Source organism: Ceratotherium simum, chromosome 8, assembly GCF_057802395.1.
Source record: "Ceratotherium simum simum isolate JZ-2026a chromosome 8, ASM5780239v1, whole genome shotgun sequence".
Classification (NCBI taxonomy): domain Eukaryota; kingdom Metazoa; phylum Chordata; class Mammalia; order Perissodactyla; family Rhinocerotidae; genus Ceratotherium; species Ceratotherium simum.
The window spans coordinates 37,264,228-37,281,229 of NC_141907.1; the positions used below are offsets into that span (position 1 = coordinate 37,264,228).

The 17,002-nt window shown below is 35.0% G+C and overlaps 1 long non-coding RNA gene across 2 annotated transcripts in view; it reads left to right on the forward strand.

The window, feature by feature from the left end:
- LOC147916435 (uncharacterized) overlaps positions 1 to 17,002 on the forward strand; it is a 101,389-nt gene that overhangs the window by 24,319 nt on the left and 60,068 nt on the right. The window contains exons 3-5 of one of the 2 annotated variants that reach the window (XR_015552910.1): positions 8,249 to 8,369; positions 8,939 to 9,095; positions 9,914 to 9,964. The exons of the other annotated variant lie outside the window; for it this stretch is intronic. This is a non-coding gene — a long non-coding RNA (uncharacterized LOC147916435). Of the gene's footprint in view, positions 1 to 8,248; positions 8,370 to 8,938; positions 9,096 to 9,913; positions 9,965 to 17,002 lie in introns of those variants that run through there. 2 annotated transcript variants of the gene reach the window in all.

A 17,002-nucleotide genomic window follows, 5' to 3' on the forward strand; every position in this document is an offset into this window, starting at 1 on the left:
TTCAAGTAATGGAAATGATATGAAAATGGTTGAAATTGATCAATATTTTACACAAGAACTTTTGAAAAAATTTCCAAAGTAAAAAAAAAAGGGGTTTAAGGGCTGGCCTGGTGGCATAGTGGTTAAGTTCACGCGCTCCACTTTGGCAGCCCGGGGTTCGCAGGTTTGGATCCTGGGTGTAGACCTATGCATTACTCATCAAGCCATGCTGTGGTGGCATCCCATATACAAAATAGAGGAAGATGGGCACAGATGTGAGCTTAGGGCTAATCTTCCTCAGCAAAAACAGGAAGATTGGCAATGGATGTTAGCTCAGGGCCGATCTTCCTCACCAAAAAAAAGAAAAAGGGGGCAGGGGTTTATTTATCCACAAGAGTTTATGAAGAATTAAACAAAATAATTGGAAAGCATGGATAAAATGAAGTAGTAAATCTAACAAATAAATCAGATACTAAACACTACTCTATTATTGTAGTTTCTATGTTAGAAGTGACAAACACTAATTAGCTGATAATCACTGTGCACTACTATTATAATGCAAAACCCTCTGAGCAATTTTTAACTTTCTCGCCAACTGAAAATTATCTATCAGTGATTTTTTTCAACAAACGAAATCTCTTTGGGGTGATTGTAAAATGTCATTTAGTAACATTTGTGGTCAGTCGTACGACTGAAAGGTGATGACAAAGGGTTGCACACACTCTTTATGAACATTAACAAGCAGGCAGCATAGGTATAATGTGCTCTTATTCCCTTATTCTCATCAGAGAAAAAAGCTGCATTCATAGTCCCTGAGGTTATTGCCGATTTTGGGTATTTTACAATAGTGGTACGTTTTCTTTTGCATTTGAAGTATTGTTCGTACATGCCAACTCCTCTAAAGATGATAAGTATAGTGAGGTGATCTGCCCATTGTAAAACAGTGCAAGTCCTGGAACATTGCTACAACAATATGTTAAAGACTCTAAAATATATTTTCAAATACATGGAAGAGAAGCCTGTATATAAATAAAATGCAAACAATTTATTCAAAACTTTGATCAAGCTCATTTTAAACTACAAGTTACAAAGATATTTTTAGAATGTTTTGGAAAAAATGAGCAATTATAGCCTTCTGATTTGGATGTATATAAAAGGTATCCTCTATATTTACATTTATTCAGTAGAAGATTTCAAGGAAATTAAGTAAAAATGAGTCAAATCTAAAAAAAATTATAAAATGAAAGGATGTAATTGTTAGAAATTATTCTGATATAAGAAACAAACTGTCACAAATTCTCATATAATACCAAAGGCAGCCATTTAATAAGAGGAGAGATAAACTTTCATAGCAGTAATGAATAGGCTGTTTTATTATTTGTTTATGCATTTAAACATAGGGAGTGAATCACACACATTAGGAGAAACTTTATGAAACAAAAATTAAATTTCTTGCTATTTTGATTGCATTAGTCACTGCATAAGAAAACTTGAAATGCTGAGAAATAGTATACCTCATATATTAAAACATTTATGACTTTTTTCTCGAATGTGACTGCAACCAAAAATTCTTAACAAAAATACCAATTATAAGTTGTACAGCTAAAATAAACTATTTTAAACTATTAATAATAAAAAACAAATTTCATCCAACCATGCTATTCTTTCTAAAGCAAATTACAACATAAAATTCTTGATTTATAAAGAGGTAATAAAAAAGAATGTGTCCAAAAATTTAAGATAAAACATTATTACTGGCAGATAGGCAGTTAATTAATAAAATCAATAGGTTATTTTCTGGTTTTTTTTTTGTGATACTTGTGTTATTTGCCAATTTCTAAAAATTTGGATTTTCAGTGATTTCTTTTTTCTAGATAAATATTCATATCCATGCCTACTCTTGTGTTCAAAATCTTGGATTTTTCTTAAAGAGATAACACTCTAAATAGTATAGGTTTCAGGCACTATAAAACTGAAATTACTGACTGTAATTTCAATACTCACAAGAACTCAAATTGCTGCTCACAACTTTTGCTTGCTATAATCATGAAGTAACTTGTTACAGACAAAGCATGTAAACTAACTATTGGCTCTGGAACTGAAGTCAGTGCAGGATAGAATCCCTGAGAGAACAAAGACACATGAGGCACCACAGAAACTTCCTGGTTCTCTGCCCAGAAGGACTTTCTGGACAACGGCATGAGGAAAGTGGAGTCCAGTGTGTGGCAGTCTCACTGAGCTCAGGAGGTGACAATTAAAGGTTGAGGCTGCAGAGGTGGCTGTAATTTGTGAGAAAGGGCATTGGAGAGGAGGGCAAAATGTTCAAGCTATGCATTCATAGAGTAAGACTCTCTGAAGCTTTGCAAAGAACAGCAGAGAATTGGGAAACTTTGAACCAAATGGAAATTCCACTGGTCACAAATTTCAAGGAGATGTAGGAATTCCAAAATAATTAGAGTGGAGAGATCTCACCAAAGTCCCAGAGCATTCAATTGAGATGGCAGAAAAGCCATGCCCGAGGAGCAAGAATAATCTAGCCTTAGAATTTGGGCTTCTTTAGATTCACACTAAAAAAAAAAAATCTTTTAAAAACACCTCAAAAGGACAAGATGACCTGTCATTAAATTAGCTTCTTGTCAAAAGAAAATGGAACACTATTCACAATCATCAATGTGGCATCCATAATGCTCAATATCCAGTCAAAATTGAAGAAGCAGGAAAATGAGACCTGTTAATAGGAAATCAGTCAATAACACAGATTTAAAGAATATGGAAATAACAGAATTAGCAGATTAATTCTTTAATTTAGTAATTATAAATTTTTTAAGGATTTATAAAAAAGGTAAAAATATTAAGGAAAAAGATGGAGAATGTTAGAGAAATGGAAACTGTAGGAAAGACTCAAATGAAATTCTAGAACTGAGAAATGAGATATCTAAAAATAATCACTACATATCATTTAAAAACTCGCATTGCAGAAGAAAAGATTAGTAAACTTGTAGATTAGTGAGTATAGACCACACAAACTAAAGCACAGCAGATACAAGGCTGAAAAGCTGAACATACAGTCAGAGACCTATGGAAAAATGTCAAACAATTAAATGTATATGTAATTAGAGACCCAGAAGGAAAGGCAAGAGATAATATGTCATGAAAACTCGTTGAAAAAAATGACAGAAATTTTTCAAATTTGATGAAAAATTATCAATCCTCCTGATCCAAGAAGCTCCGTGATGCTATAGTAAGATAACAATGACAAAAATTATCAAATAGGCATATTATACAAACACCTGAAAATCAAAGAGAAAGAAAACATCTTACAAGCAGGCAGAGAAAAAATAGACACATAACATAGATAGGAACAAAGATAAGAATAAAAGCTGATTTTTTGTTAAGAACAATGTAATCCAGAGGGCAATGGAAATGCATTATTAAGTGCAGAAAGAAAAAAAAAGAAACTGTCAACCTCGAATTCTATATTCAGCTAAGCTATTCTTCAGAAATTATGGTGAAATAATGACATTCTAGAAAAATAAGAACTGGAAGAATTTGTCCCCAACAGATTAATGATATCAGAAGTAGTAAAAGAGGTTCTTCAAGCCAAGGAATGATGACAGTATATAAATACTGAGGTATACACAAAGGAAAATAGGGCATCAGAAATTATAAATACATGGTAAAATAAAATATTTTCTTGTTTTCTAAAATTTTTACAAAAGGTATTTGATGATTTAAATTAATAATATTCTATTGTGAAGTTCATAACATATGTAGACATAAAATGAATGCTTAAATTAGCACAAAATATAAGAGACTGGTAAATAGATCTTATACCTCTGTAAGGTTATTAAATTGTATGTAAAGTGGTATGATATTAATTCATGATAGACATCCTTGACATCTTTGAATCTCACAAGGCCCTAAAGGCCTAGCCTTGAGTTTCCCTGCTCTCACTAAATATGCCTCCTACTCAGCAGAAAAGGCTCCCCACCTGGTTAGTTCCCCATCAGCTGGACCACTTGCACCCTATGGGGTGTTCAACCTAATATGTTTCATTTCTCCGCCAACTCACAAAATTACTCAAACAAGCCAATCACATCCTCTTGCAGGAGGCAAGTATTACCCACACTCTTGTCACTACAAAGCCTGCCTCCTGCAGCCCATGCTGGTTTACATGGGGAGTGCAATCCCATGTAGCCCTGCATGGCTTACAGTGTTCGCCTCCCCTAAGGCTGTGAGTATATGTGACTAAAAAATTCTTGCCTGTCTTATATGTCCAGTATTGGGTATTATGTGTTTGGCCATCTTGTACTATTTATGTCAAGAGATCCCTTCTGTAATGGAGTGAATGGAGAGTGATGAAAAATAGTGGCAATAAATTGCTATGGTAAAAAATATTTGAATATTTGATTAATGCAAAGAAGACAGGGAAGGAAGAAAAAAGAACATATTGGAAAAATTAAAAGCAAACAACAAGATAGTAGAACTAAATGCATCAAATCAATAATTACAGTGAATACAAATAGATTAAATCTTTGATTCAAAGATATAGAATGTTGCATTTGACTAAAAGTAAAAAAGAATTACAAACTGCTTATAAGAGATGCATTTTGATAAAGTGTTACCAAAGGGTTAAAAGTGGAAGGAATAAAAAAGCTAGAAAAACATTAACCATAAGAAAGCTGGAGTGGCCGTATAAATAATATCGAAGTAGACTTTAAGAGAAACTATATTATCAGCGATAGAGAGGGACATTACATTATGGTAAAAGAATCAATGCATCAAACAGACAATCTTAAATACGTATGCTTTTAATAATGCGGCTTCAAAGTAATGAAACAAAAAATGACAGAATTTAAAAGAGTAAAAGACAAAGTGAGAATCATTTTTGGAGATTTTAAAATTCTTCTTTTAGTATTTGAAAGAAAAAATATAGCCAAAAAAATCAATAAGGATATAGAAGATCTGAACAATACTATCAACCAACTCAATCGACATTTATAAAACGATACACCCTAGAACTGCAGAATTCATTTTTTTTCTCTCATGTACATGGAACATTCACCATGATGGACCCTCTGCTGGGTCATAAAATGCCTCCCTAAATTTCAAAAGATTGTAATCTTAAAGAGTATACCCTATGATCACAGTTGAATTAAATTAAAAATCCATAACAAAAAGATATCTAGAAAATCTTAATATTTGTAAATAAAAAAGATATACTGCTAAATAACCAGTGGGGCAAAGGTGATATCACGAGTCAAAGTAATAATATTTTGGACTAAATGATAATAAAAGCATGTAAAAATTTGTGGAAAATGGATAAAAAAGTGCTTATAAGGAAATTTGTATCCTAAATGTTGTATTATAAACAAAGTTTTAAAATCAATGATCTAAGCTTCCACTTTATGAAGTTAGAGAAAGAAGAAACTAAAAATTGTTAGTAAAATGAAGAAAATAATAAAGATAAATGTAGATATCAATGAACGAGAAAACAAAGAAATAGAGAAAACCAATGAAATCTGAAGTAATTTCTCTGAAAACATCAATAAAATTGATAAACTCCTGACTAAAGTGAAAAAAATATACAAAAGATAAACGTCAGAAATGAAAAAGGGAGCGAAACTGAGATCCTAAAGTTATAAACTACTTAATAAGGACTATTATGAAAAATTTATGCCAATAAAATTGACAATTCAGATGAAATGAACAAACACAAAATTGACACAAGAAGAAATAAAAAATTAGAATACCTTTCTGTTTGTAAAAGTATTGGTATTCATGATTAAAAAAATCTCCAAGAGAAACCTTCAGACCCAGATGGATTTCCAGGTGAATTCTATTAAACATTTTAGGAAGAAAAGACAGAAAAACCTCAAATTCTACATTATAACATACCAAAAATTATTTCAAAATAAATCATACAACTAAGCATAAAAGCTCTAATTATAAAGCTCTAGGAAAAAAGTGGGAAAATATCTTTCCGACCTTGGGGTAGGCAAATAGTTTTTAGGAATCAAAAACTAACAAACAATAAATTATAAATTAGATTTCATCAAAATATCTTACAAAGATGCCATTAAAAATAAATAGGTAAACAACTGACTAAAAGAAAATATTTGCAATGCAAAAATCTGACAAAAGATTTGTATTCAGAATATATAAACTACTCCTACAAATTAATACTAAGAAAGACAACCTCATATAAAAAAGGGCCAGAGACGTAAAAAGACATTTCAGGAAAGAAGATGCACATAGGGCAAATAAGTATATGAATAAGTAGTTATTATATTAATAACTAACCACTAATAGTTATTTAGGTAAAGCAAATTAAAGACACATAAGATATTATATAGGTGGTTAAAATTAAAAAGACTGACAGTATTAAAGATTGATGAGGACATAAAACAAACAGGAATTTCATACACTGCTGGTGGGAGTGTAAAATGGTGCAGCCATTTTGGGGAAAGGTTTGGCAATTTCTTATAAACATACATCTCTGCTATATTTACCCAAGAAAATCCCAAACATATATCCACAAAAGACTTATCAGTAATGTTCATAGCAGTTTTATTGAAAATAGACAGAAACTGGATACAACCTAAATGCCTTTCAACCAGAAAAATATATAAATCAAATGTATATTTATATAATGAAATAGTACTTAAACAGACAATGACAGATACAACCAAAACCGATAAGCTAGACACAAAAAAGTAAAAACTGTGTGATTCCATTTATATGAAATTTTATAACAGGTAAATCTGGTGTAAGGAATTAGAACAGTAGTAGTTTGTGCAGGTGGAGTGGAGATTCACTGGGAACAGCATGAAGAGGGAAATTCATGGGTTGATGGAAATATTTTTTATCTTGGTGTCTATGTGTGGTATGTACAGGTGGAAGAAATTTTTCTCTACCCTTCTAGGTTCTTCTGGCTGGTCTAAGAACTAAATTGACATGAGACAGAGTAATAGGAGAAAATCAAACAAGTTTAATAACATATATACACGGGACGAATGTAGGAAAACTGCATAATTCACCAAAATAGCTGACACCACCACCTTAAATACCATCTTCAGCTAAAGACAAAAGAAGATGTTGTGGGTATAGTGGTTTGGGACTTCAAAAGGGAGGAAGGCAATTTACATGGAGATGGAAACGCAAATGTTTGGTAAGCAAATGTTTACCATGCCTTGCAGAGACAATGGGACATGGAGAGGATTTTGATCAAATGGGCCTTGCTAGGTTCCTCCCTGTCTACCACACCTGGTTCATATTATACTATAGTTATCTATGGTGTGATAGCTCCTTCCTGAAATAGGCCTTCTAAAATTCTTTTAGGCAGTTAGGGAGAAGGTCAAGTTTTTCCCGAGTTTTTTGTTCTTAAAAATAATTAAGGGCTGGTCTGGTGGCACAAGCGGTTAAGTGCACGTGCTCTGCTGCAGTGGCCCAGGGTTCGCCGGTTCAGATCCTGGGCATGCACCCATGCACCGCTTGTCAAGCCATGCTGTGGCAGCGTCCCATATAAAGTGGAGGAAGATGGGCATGGATGTTAGCCCAGGGCCAGTCTTCCTCAGAAAAAAAAAGAGGAGGATTGGCAGATGTTAGCCCAGGGCTGATCTTCCTCATAAAAAAAAAACAAAAAAACAATTAACCAAAGAGACACATTTCGGGGTAGCAAATTCTGTTCCCCTACAGGTACATGGATGCAGGCACTTGTAAAACATATCGAGATGTTACACTTAAGATCTGTGCTTAAGATCTGTTTGTAAATTACACCTCATTAATAAAATGTGGCCCATTCTACAGGTCAATAATTTTCTGATTTTTGTTTTCATCTTAATCAATAATTCTGAAGTTAAAATCTCCATAGTCTCTGAGGATAAAATAGTTTCAGTGCAGTTGAATTTCATTGGTATTGTCTAAAGTGCCACACAGGAAAAGATTATGATCTGAAAGTATATGTTGTTTTTGCGCTAAAGTGTTCTGTTGTTTGACTTGTTCAAACATTCATGACAAGCTTATTTATTTAGTTGCCCATTAGGAAAACGCAATGTTCCATTTTGATAAATGATTTTATACTGCTTTGCACCCAGCAATTATCACAATTCTAAACAAACATGCTCTGTTGGCTTAATCCCCGATTCTAATACGGTGCTACACTAGAAATGATTATACGGTGTGTAAGCCCAATACTCTTTCCATCGTTTTATGGCACTTGGGCTTCATGCCTTCAGAGATGGCTGTCTGATGGCAAATGTATTTTTAGTTTTCCCAAGCAGCCCATTGCTTGAAGGACCAGCAAAAGGAAGCCATTCTGACAATTTGGCTGAACTCATGGAAATTTCAGCCTGGCCCAGATGGTGAGACTCAGCTGTTGTGTGAAACAGGTAAAGACACCATTTAAAATGCTACTGGCAGTTTTCCTGAGCCTTGACAACAACAGGTGTTCCAGATTTCCTTTTTCTAAAATGTTCTTCAAAATTGCAAATTATATGGCATTATGTTTGTTTTGAAAATAAAGGAACCTTTTTCCACCAGAGTGATAAGTGATTATAATTACTTTAATCATATTGTCAGAACTCTACCTCTAAATTCTATATGATTGTGGTAGGGTGCAATTTGATTTATTTTTTCACTAAAATAATGCTGTGTCAGGAATGTGGAAAATACATTATTATGATGGAGCAGTCAAAAATGATAGACCCTTGGCATGCAATGCAATGGCAAGAGAGGGGCGGTTATGGACTGTATCCACAAAGTGCTTTGGTCAGGCTCAAAGGCATTTTTGTTTGTGTATGTGTGTTAACATCACAGCCAAGCACTGAGCTATGTCAATTTTGCATAATTGAATTGTATTTGTCATTTTAATCACCAAAATTACCAGCACTATTCCAGTTATCGGGATCATTAAAGTGACTAAATTAAATTGACTACTCTTCATCTGATTGCTCACTAGGAAATTGATCTTCAAAGAGACAATTCAGGCTACTATGATAGCAATACATGATAATGTGAAGCTAAGCAGCTGTGAATTGGGAGCTCTTCCCAAGAGGCTAGTTTTTGCTCAGGAAAGAGTCACCGGAATTTTTAAACGCCTCGTGGAAATTAACAAAGTAAGAGTTTCATACTTTTATGGAATCATTGTTTAATCTAAGAAGCTAGCTAAATAATTGAATAAAAATGTGAATAATCCATTTTCAGTTCTTTTATTTTTCATTTTATTTTTTGTTAGACTCACTATTTTCTGGAGGTTAAATAAAAGTTCAAGAAAACATTTCCTAGACTACTGGGTAATTTTTAATTCCAACCTCAGGGAGGCCAGGAGAAAAGAAGGCAATTAGTAAAATATAATTCAACAGGTGCAGTAACTTAAAAGGAAGCTGTTGGGAGAAGTATTTCTCCAGGTTTGGAGGATGTACTAAAAATAAATCTATTTTCTGTTGATTTCTCTCAAATTGCCATTTTTCTCATGTTCTCATATACCTCTTCACTGCTGGCTTGCTGTGTGCATCCTCTAAATTACCCCGGTATATATACTGCTGCTGGTTTCTGAAAGAATCCATCTGTCATCATTGTCTAGAAATTTTGTCTGCTGGAACAGTTGTTATTAGTCTTTCATCCTCTTCAACTTGGCTCTTCCTCCATGTGGATATGGATGCTTTACTGCTGTTTTTGTATCTCTGGGGACAAATAGACTGTGTCCCTCTAGTGTTGAATTATGTGCATCTAGCGCCACCTGAGGGAAACATCACCATTCATTTGCTCATTGCTTCCGAGATAGACAGGAAGCTAGATAAAGGCTGGGAGCAAGGTCACTCCACCAGGTGCAGCATCCTAATTACTGGGCAGCGGCTCTTTGGACGTGCAGCACTCCCCCCGATCCTGACGGAGAGTAGCCCCAAGCCTCATTATATCCTCATTTGCATTGCAGTTTTGACCCCCCTTTTGGGTGATCACCGCCATGACAGTTCCAGAGATGCCTACGTAAGGAAAAAATCTCCCCATCCCGACGTGGGGGTGGAGACAATGCCCCGGTTGGTCCACCTTCCAAGACCCTCACCTGTCCCAGGGACCCAACCTTCCAAAGCTGATTACCACCACAACTTCGGGGCAGTTACTTACCTAGAGCCTGCCCACCCCTCCCCTTGGGGGTGTACTTTCACTTTGCTCATAAATCCTCCTCTGTTAAAACTTCTGCTGTGTGTCCACTCTCAAATTCTTTTGTATTTTTGGACCAAGAACCTGGGACCTCACCACACCCATCTGACTGGTGCCGGTGACACTTCAACAATAATTATTGAGCCCTCCTATATGCTGTGAGCTAGAGTCATATAAAGCTCTTTAAATTAAGGTTCCATTATTAATTTTTCTTCTAACCCGGAAGAAGAACTTTCTAGAAGTGCTTAGTTCCAGCTCACACCAAGGCTTCGTTTCAGACATGGCTTGCAGCCAGCTGTAGTTCATTTTAGTTGTCCGTGGTGGAAGAGCCCTTGCTCCATTTGGAGTTTGAGAGGTTCTGACAGATGCCATTCGTCTTCTCTGTTGGAGTATGGGAGCAGTTAAAAATACGTATAAAATGGTGTAAGGCAAATATGGACCAAGATAGAATTTGTTTTACAGATGAAGTAGATATTAAGATATGGCTTATATCTGCAGCTCAGTGAGATGTAGGCAGATTTACCTACTCAGTTAGAAGGCAGATGCAATCTGTATAAAATGTGTAGCAACGAGGATCCAGCAGAGCAGGGCTTCTTGTGGGGAGAGAGAGGGGCAGGGATACACATGCCCAGTTTATCAGATTAAGTTGCTCCTTGTTCTTTGGGGACAATTTTGGTGAAGCAACTAGAAATGAAACCAGGTGGGTTACAGGAGCTTCTGCTGAAGAAAAATTGAAGAATAGAGAAGACACACTTCTCCATCCAAAAGAATTTACTACACCCATTTTCCTCTACCTATCAGTAGGGGGGAGAAGTTTCCACTGAACTCACCTGCATTTTCCCTCCTATACACTAGTCTTTGCTTCCTCAGCTTCTATTTAGAGTTAGACATTAATTCTATAAATCATTCTCTCGAAAGGTTATTTAAGCCAAGACATAAATGATGCAAAGCAGCTTGGATTATGAGCCAGGGGTAGATCTATCTGGGGAGATGAAGCAGAAAGTGCAAAGGTTCCTTAGAAGAAGGCCAGTGTGGATAGAGTTAAGAGAGTAGAGACAGGCAGGGCCCATCTCATTGGCCTTTTAAGTTAAAGTAAGAATTGGATTTTGTTCTGCTTACAATATGAAGCTATGGGAAGCTCATAAAAATGAAAATGCCAAATCTAAGGATCAATTTGCTATGTGGCAAATGGATTTAAGAGAGGGCAATGAGCATAGAGGCTGTTGTAGGAATCTGGGTGAGCAGTGTTAATGGCTTGGACTAGGGCACTATGAGTAGAGAAGATAAGAAGCGATGGATTATGGATATATTTTAAAAGTAGAACAGATTCGCTAATGGATTGGATACAGGGTACGGAAGACAGAGAAGAGTCAAAAATATACTCTAGGTTTTTTGCTTAAATAATTGAGTAATTCGTGGAGCTGTTTACTGAGATCCTTCCATAATAGTAAATTATGGATAGGGGTTTTTCTTATTGTTTTTTTTCCTTTTTTTTTTTTTCCAGAAAACCTAGAGTTTTCTCTCTCTCTCTTTTTTTTCAGGTTCATTTTGAAATATCAATTAAATATTCAAATGGAGATTGGATTGTCAGTTTGATGTGTAAGTCTGGAACTCAGGGAAGAAGTTAGTGTAGGAGATATAAACTGGAGAATCATCAGCTTGTGTTGATATTTAGCCATGTGATTGAATGAGATCCTAAAGGCAGAGATGTAGATATCCAAGAGGGTTTAAATAGTCAAGAGAAGAGGGCACTGGGCATGGCATTCCAATATCAGCTACATGCTCCGGAATAATGTATTCGTCTGAAATCCTTTGTCCCACTCTCTTTTATTAAATATCTGCATCTCTTATGATCTTTGCTCAATTGTCATGGGAAAAAAGAAACTCGTATGGTAGAAAAGGGAAGTTTCTGTTGACACATTTGAATCAAGTTGTGTTAGAAATCTCATCCCTCACAATTGTTGAGTTATATTTAACTGTCTTTGTAGATAATGCCCAAGTCTTCAGATCTTTTTATATTTATTATATTAAATATATTCTATCCAAAAATGGAAAAAATTTCAAGCAAAGTAAATAATTGCTAGTGCCATCCTGGGGATAATTTTTTCAACCAGTTCCCTGGAGGGGTTAGTACTCATTCTTCCTGTTTATTGAATCAGCTGAATAATATAATCATGACCATATCCTAAGGAGATTTCAGCAAGTTGAATCCACTATAATATCCTGGATAGGGAAAATGAAAATTCACCAGCTTAAGTAAGGATTAACTATACCTCCTACTGTTTTGGGTAGAACTTAAGCTTGAATTTAAATGACAATTTGCCATTTTGCATTACCAAAAGATTCTAAAATGAAAAAAAACAATACCCTTGTCATACTACAGTTAACTAGAAAGAAATCTGCCTTTCAAAAAATGGACGTATTTAGGTACCTTTCTGGCCTTCTGTATTCATTTTCCTGAAAAGTTCATGTACATAGCTATACTGACTAGAAATGTGATTTTTCCAATTTGAGTCACCTTTGGTCATTGTAACAATAGTAGGAAACATTATTCCTGGGTGGTATACTGTAGGGTACATGTCACTGGCCTGGCTGTCTAGGTTTCTGGTTGTGGGCCTGAACTCAGTGCTAACGGAATCTGTCTTAGGGCACATTATTTAATTTATTTAAAATTCGATATCTCCGTCTGTGAAATGTAGTGGCCTATGGTCAATTTTTGTGTGTGTATGTGAGGAAGATCAGCCCTGAGCTAACATCCATGCCAAGCCTCCTCTTTTTGCTGAGGAAGACTGACCCTGGGCTAACATCCGTGCCCATCTTCCTCTACTTTATATGGGAAGCTGCCACAGCATGGCTTGACAAGCAGTGCATTGGTCTGCGCCTGGGATCCCAACCTGAGAACCCTGGGCCACCAAAGCGGAGCATGTGCACTCAACCGCTGTGCCACCGGGCTGGCCCCTATGGTCAATTTTTAAATGCCCTGTTCATGGCATTTAACATTTTAACAAATTTTAACTTGTGAGGGCTACTATTCCTAAATTTAATACAATGAGTGAATGGATCTACTATATTGCTGGCTACCAGTGCCAGGTATGTGCCGGAGGATTGACCAGATGCTTTCCATATAATATCTCAATGAATAAGTCTAAGAATTCTATGCTTTAAATACTATTCCATATTAAATATAAGAAAACTAAAGTGCAAAGGGTTTAAGTAGCTTACCCAATATTGTACAACAAATAATATCTAGATTTATATAACTTCCAGTTCTATAGACTCTCCCTTACTAGATTTCTACTTGAGGCCCAAATAACAAGGATTATTTTTGGTGGCTATTGTTTTTTAAGACTTATTTAGGATTTATTTTATTTTTTATTTTATTTTAGTACTTAATGAGATCTACTCTCTTTACAAATTTTTAAGTGCATGTGGGGGAAAAGAATTTGCAACCCAAAATATGTCTCTCTGGCATGATTATTTTTAATAACAAAAGACTCGGAAAGAAACTTCGACCTTCCTCCTAACTGCCTAAAAGAATTGAAGAGAAAAGGTCTGTCCTAGGAAGGAGCTATCACACTAGATAACTCTAGGTGTGGTAGACCGGGAGGAACCTTGCTAGGCCCATTTTTTTCAGAGTTCTCTCTTGGGTCACATTGTCTCTAGATGGCCCAGCAAACATTTGTTTACTAAACATTTTCTTTTCCATTTCCTTATGAATTGCCTTCCTCCTCTTTGAAGTCCCAAACCATTACTGGCAACCTCCTCCATTGTCTTTAGCTAAAGATGATATTTAAGGTGGTGGCTTCAGCCATTTTGACAAGTTACTCAGTTTTCCTGGGTTTCTCCCATGCATATATGTTACTAAACTTTGTTTGATTTTCTCCTGTTATTTTGTCTCATGTCAATTTAATTCTTAGGCCAGCCAGAAGAACCTAGAGGGTAGAGGAATAGTTCTTCCTCCTCTACGTGCGCAATACAGTATTGGTAACTGTAGGCATGATGTTGTACAACAGATCTCTAGAACTTACTCATCTTGCATAACTGATCTTTTTTTAGACTTCTAGAACTCTACAGGTATATTTTCAGACCCTTGGTAACATATTTAAAATTGAAAACTTATTCTTTCTTTCAAATATCTCTCTCATTAACTTCAATGTGTTATCAAATTAAATAAAAATATGGGATTCCTAGAAGGTCCAATTAAAAATACAAATACTGTGCTTTAAGGGATTAAAATCTGTCCATTATTCTCCATTTCTTCATTTCCTGAAAAGCAGAACTGTATGTGCATAAAACTAGATTTTTATGAGATAAAACAAATAAGGTTTTCATGGTGATTTTAATAAATTCCTATTTCCAAAGTTGAACTCTGAAGATAATCAGCATGAACTTCTTCCAGCACAATTGTACCAGAGATCAACCCAGTTAGAATCAGTGGTGAGAGTAGACTGCAATCTGAATTTTATTTTATTTTATTTATTTATTTTTTTGTGAGGAAGATTGGCCCTGAGCTAACATCTGCCAATCCTGCTCTTTTTGATGAGGCAGACTGGCCCTGGGCTAACATCCATGCCCATCTTCCTCCACTTTATATGGGACGCCGCCACAGCATGGCTTGACAAACGGTGTGTCAGTGCACGCCTGGGATCCGAACCGGTGAACCCCAGGCCACCACAGCAGAGTGCGTGCACTTAACTGCTTGCACCACCAGGCTGGCCCTGCAATCTGAATTTTAAACAAGCTGCATCCTTCCCATATAATTCCTGTTTCTAGAAAATTGCACGAATGCTAAATTTTGAGTCATTGGCCTAAATCTTGTGAGGAAAGAATTAAGTAGGAGAAAAGTTCAATATCAGTGAACTAGGAGAAAATTAAAAAAAAAAATGCCTTTGAAAAATCCCTTTAATTTCCTAAGAAGTACAGTATATACAGTTTTTAATGTACTAGCCTGTAATATTAATAGATATGGAAAACTGTATCACAATACACAGTGTTTGATATGAAAATATTTCTTGTTTGGAACAACTCATTGCGTTATCCTTTCTATTGCCTTCATCCTCATCCTATATATTTGTTTTCTTCTGATTCTTGTTTGAATAATTTCCTCATTTTTTCTCTCTTTGCTATTTAAGGACACCCCCTCCACACACACACACTTCTAGGTGGCTTGAAAGATGTCATTCACTTCCCTGTGTGTGGTGGGAGAAAAATGTTCAAGTCTTCTATTCTCGTCTCCTTGAGTTTACATCAACCTGCACAGACTCTATTTTTAAAATATAAATTCTTTATTTTAGATTACTTTTAGATATGTAGAAAAGTTGTAAAGACACTACAAAGTTCCTATATGCCGAACACCATTAACACTTGGCATTAATATGGTACATTTGTCACAATTAAAAACCAACATTGATACATCATTATAACTGAAGTTCATACTTTATTCAATTATGGAGCCCACACTTAAGGAGTGGAAAATTATGCTCTACTTTCTTGAGTCAGAGTATCTACACAAATTATTTGGAATTCTTCTGCATGGGAGATTTGTCTATTCTCTCCCATTTATATATTTATTCAGACATTTATTTATATTAGTTGGCCTATGGATTTTTTTTGTACTTTGGGTTATAATCAAATTCATTTTATATATTTTGTTGCTCAAATTGTTCTAGCTTTGGCCATTGGGAGCTCTTTCAGTTGGTTCTTGTGTCCCTTTGTCATCTTTAACATATCCCCATCATTGTGTGTGTGCGTTTGAGCACTTCCTTACATTCTGGCACTACAAGATGCTCCGGGCTCATCTTGTATAATTTCTGCTCTAGTCATAAATTAGCTATCTTTTTAAGGAGCTCTGATTTAATGTTGATCATAAGTTCCTTTTATTTGATTGCATCTATTTCCTGTTGGCATTAGATTCTCAGTGGTTATAATGACAAGCTGAAGAATAATTCAATTCATGTGGACCCCATGCCAAGGAAACATATTTTTGCGTTTTGAAAGTTAAATGCTTGTATGTTTTGACCTTGTCATATCTCAGAGACAGCCATGAAGGTACTATTAGTCAGTAGGTTACAAATTAAACAATAAGCCCTGACTTCTTAATAGTTATAGCAAAAATCTGGTCATTTTAGAGAAATTTATTTGAAAGAATAAATCGTAGGTAGATGATGTATAACCACAGAGGTTTTTTAAAAATTTATATTAAAAAAAATATTTACAGATGCTCTGTACAGATTACCAAGATTCATATCAATTTAAATATAAGTATGTAAATGTGTATGAATACTTTTCAATAATACCAACTAATTAGCTCTAGTATTTTTGTCCATTATAACGGGTAAGAAATTAAAATTTGATCTTTAATATTTTATCTTATATTTCACATTTTTTACTAGCACTTTTTTGTTAATATATTTGAATAGTATTAATAGAAAAGTAGGGTATATCTTGTTATTGCAGTTGTATGTAAGCCTACAGTATTTGGGGATATTTAGTAAGAAACAGCATTTGTATTGTGTTTTACAAATTACATTATACATCCTTATTCATTTAAGCTTCAATTTAAAAAAAAATGTGAACTTAAAGAATAGAACAGTTCTTAAAATTCTATTCAAGGTTATCTGAACTTGGAAACTGGTTTAGAAAAGATAGGGAAGATTTTGGTTCAGATAGAGGGATTTTCCATTGCAGAATATTTCTGTTTTTTTCTGTAGGAAGAGAAAAGCAAAATCTATGATAAAAACATTAGAACTAGGCAATAAGTCTCTTTTGGTTTAAAATGTGTCATGAATCAAAGAAAATTTTGTACTAGCCAGCACAATCTTGCTAAAGAAATGTTCTGATTATGTGAGGTAGTATGTCAATA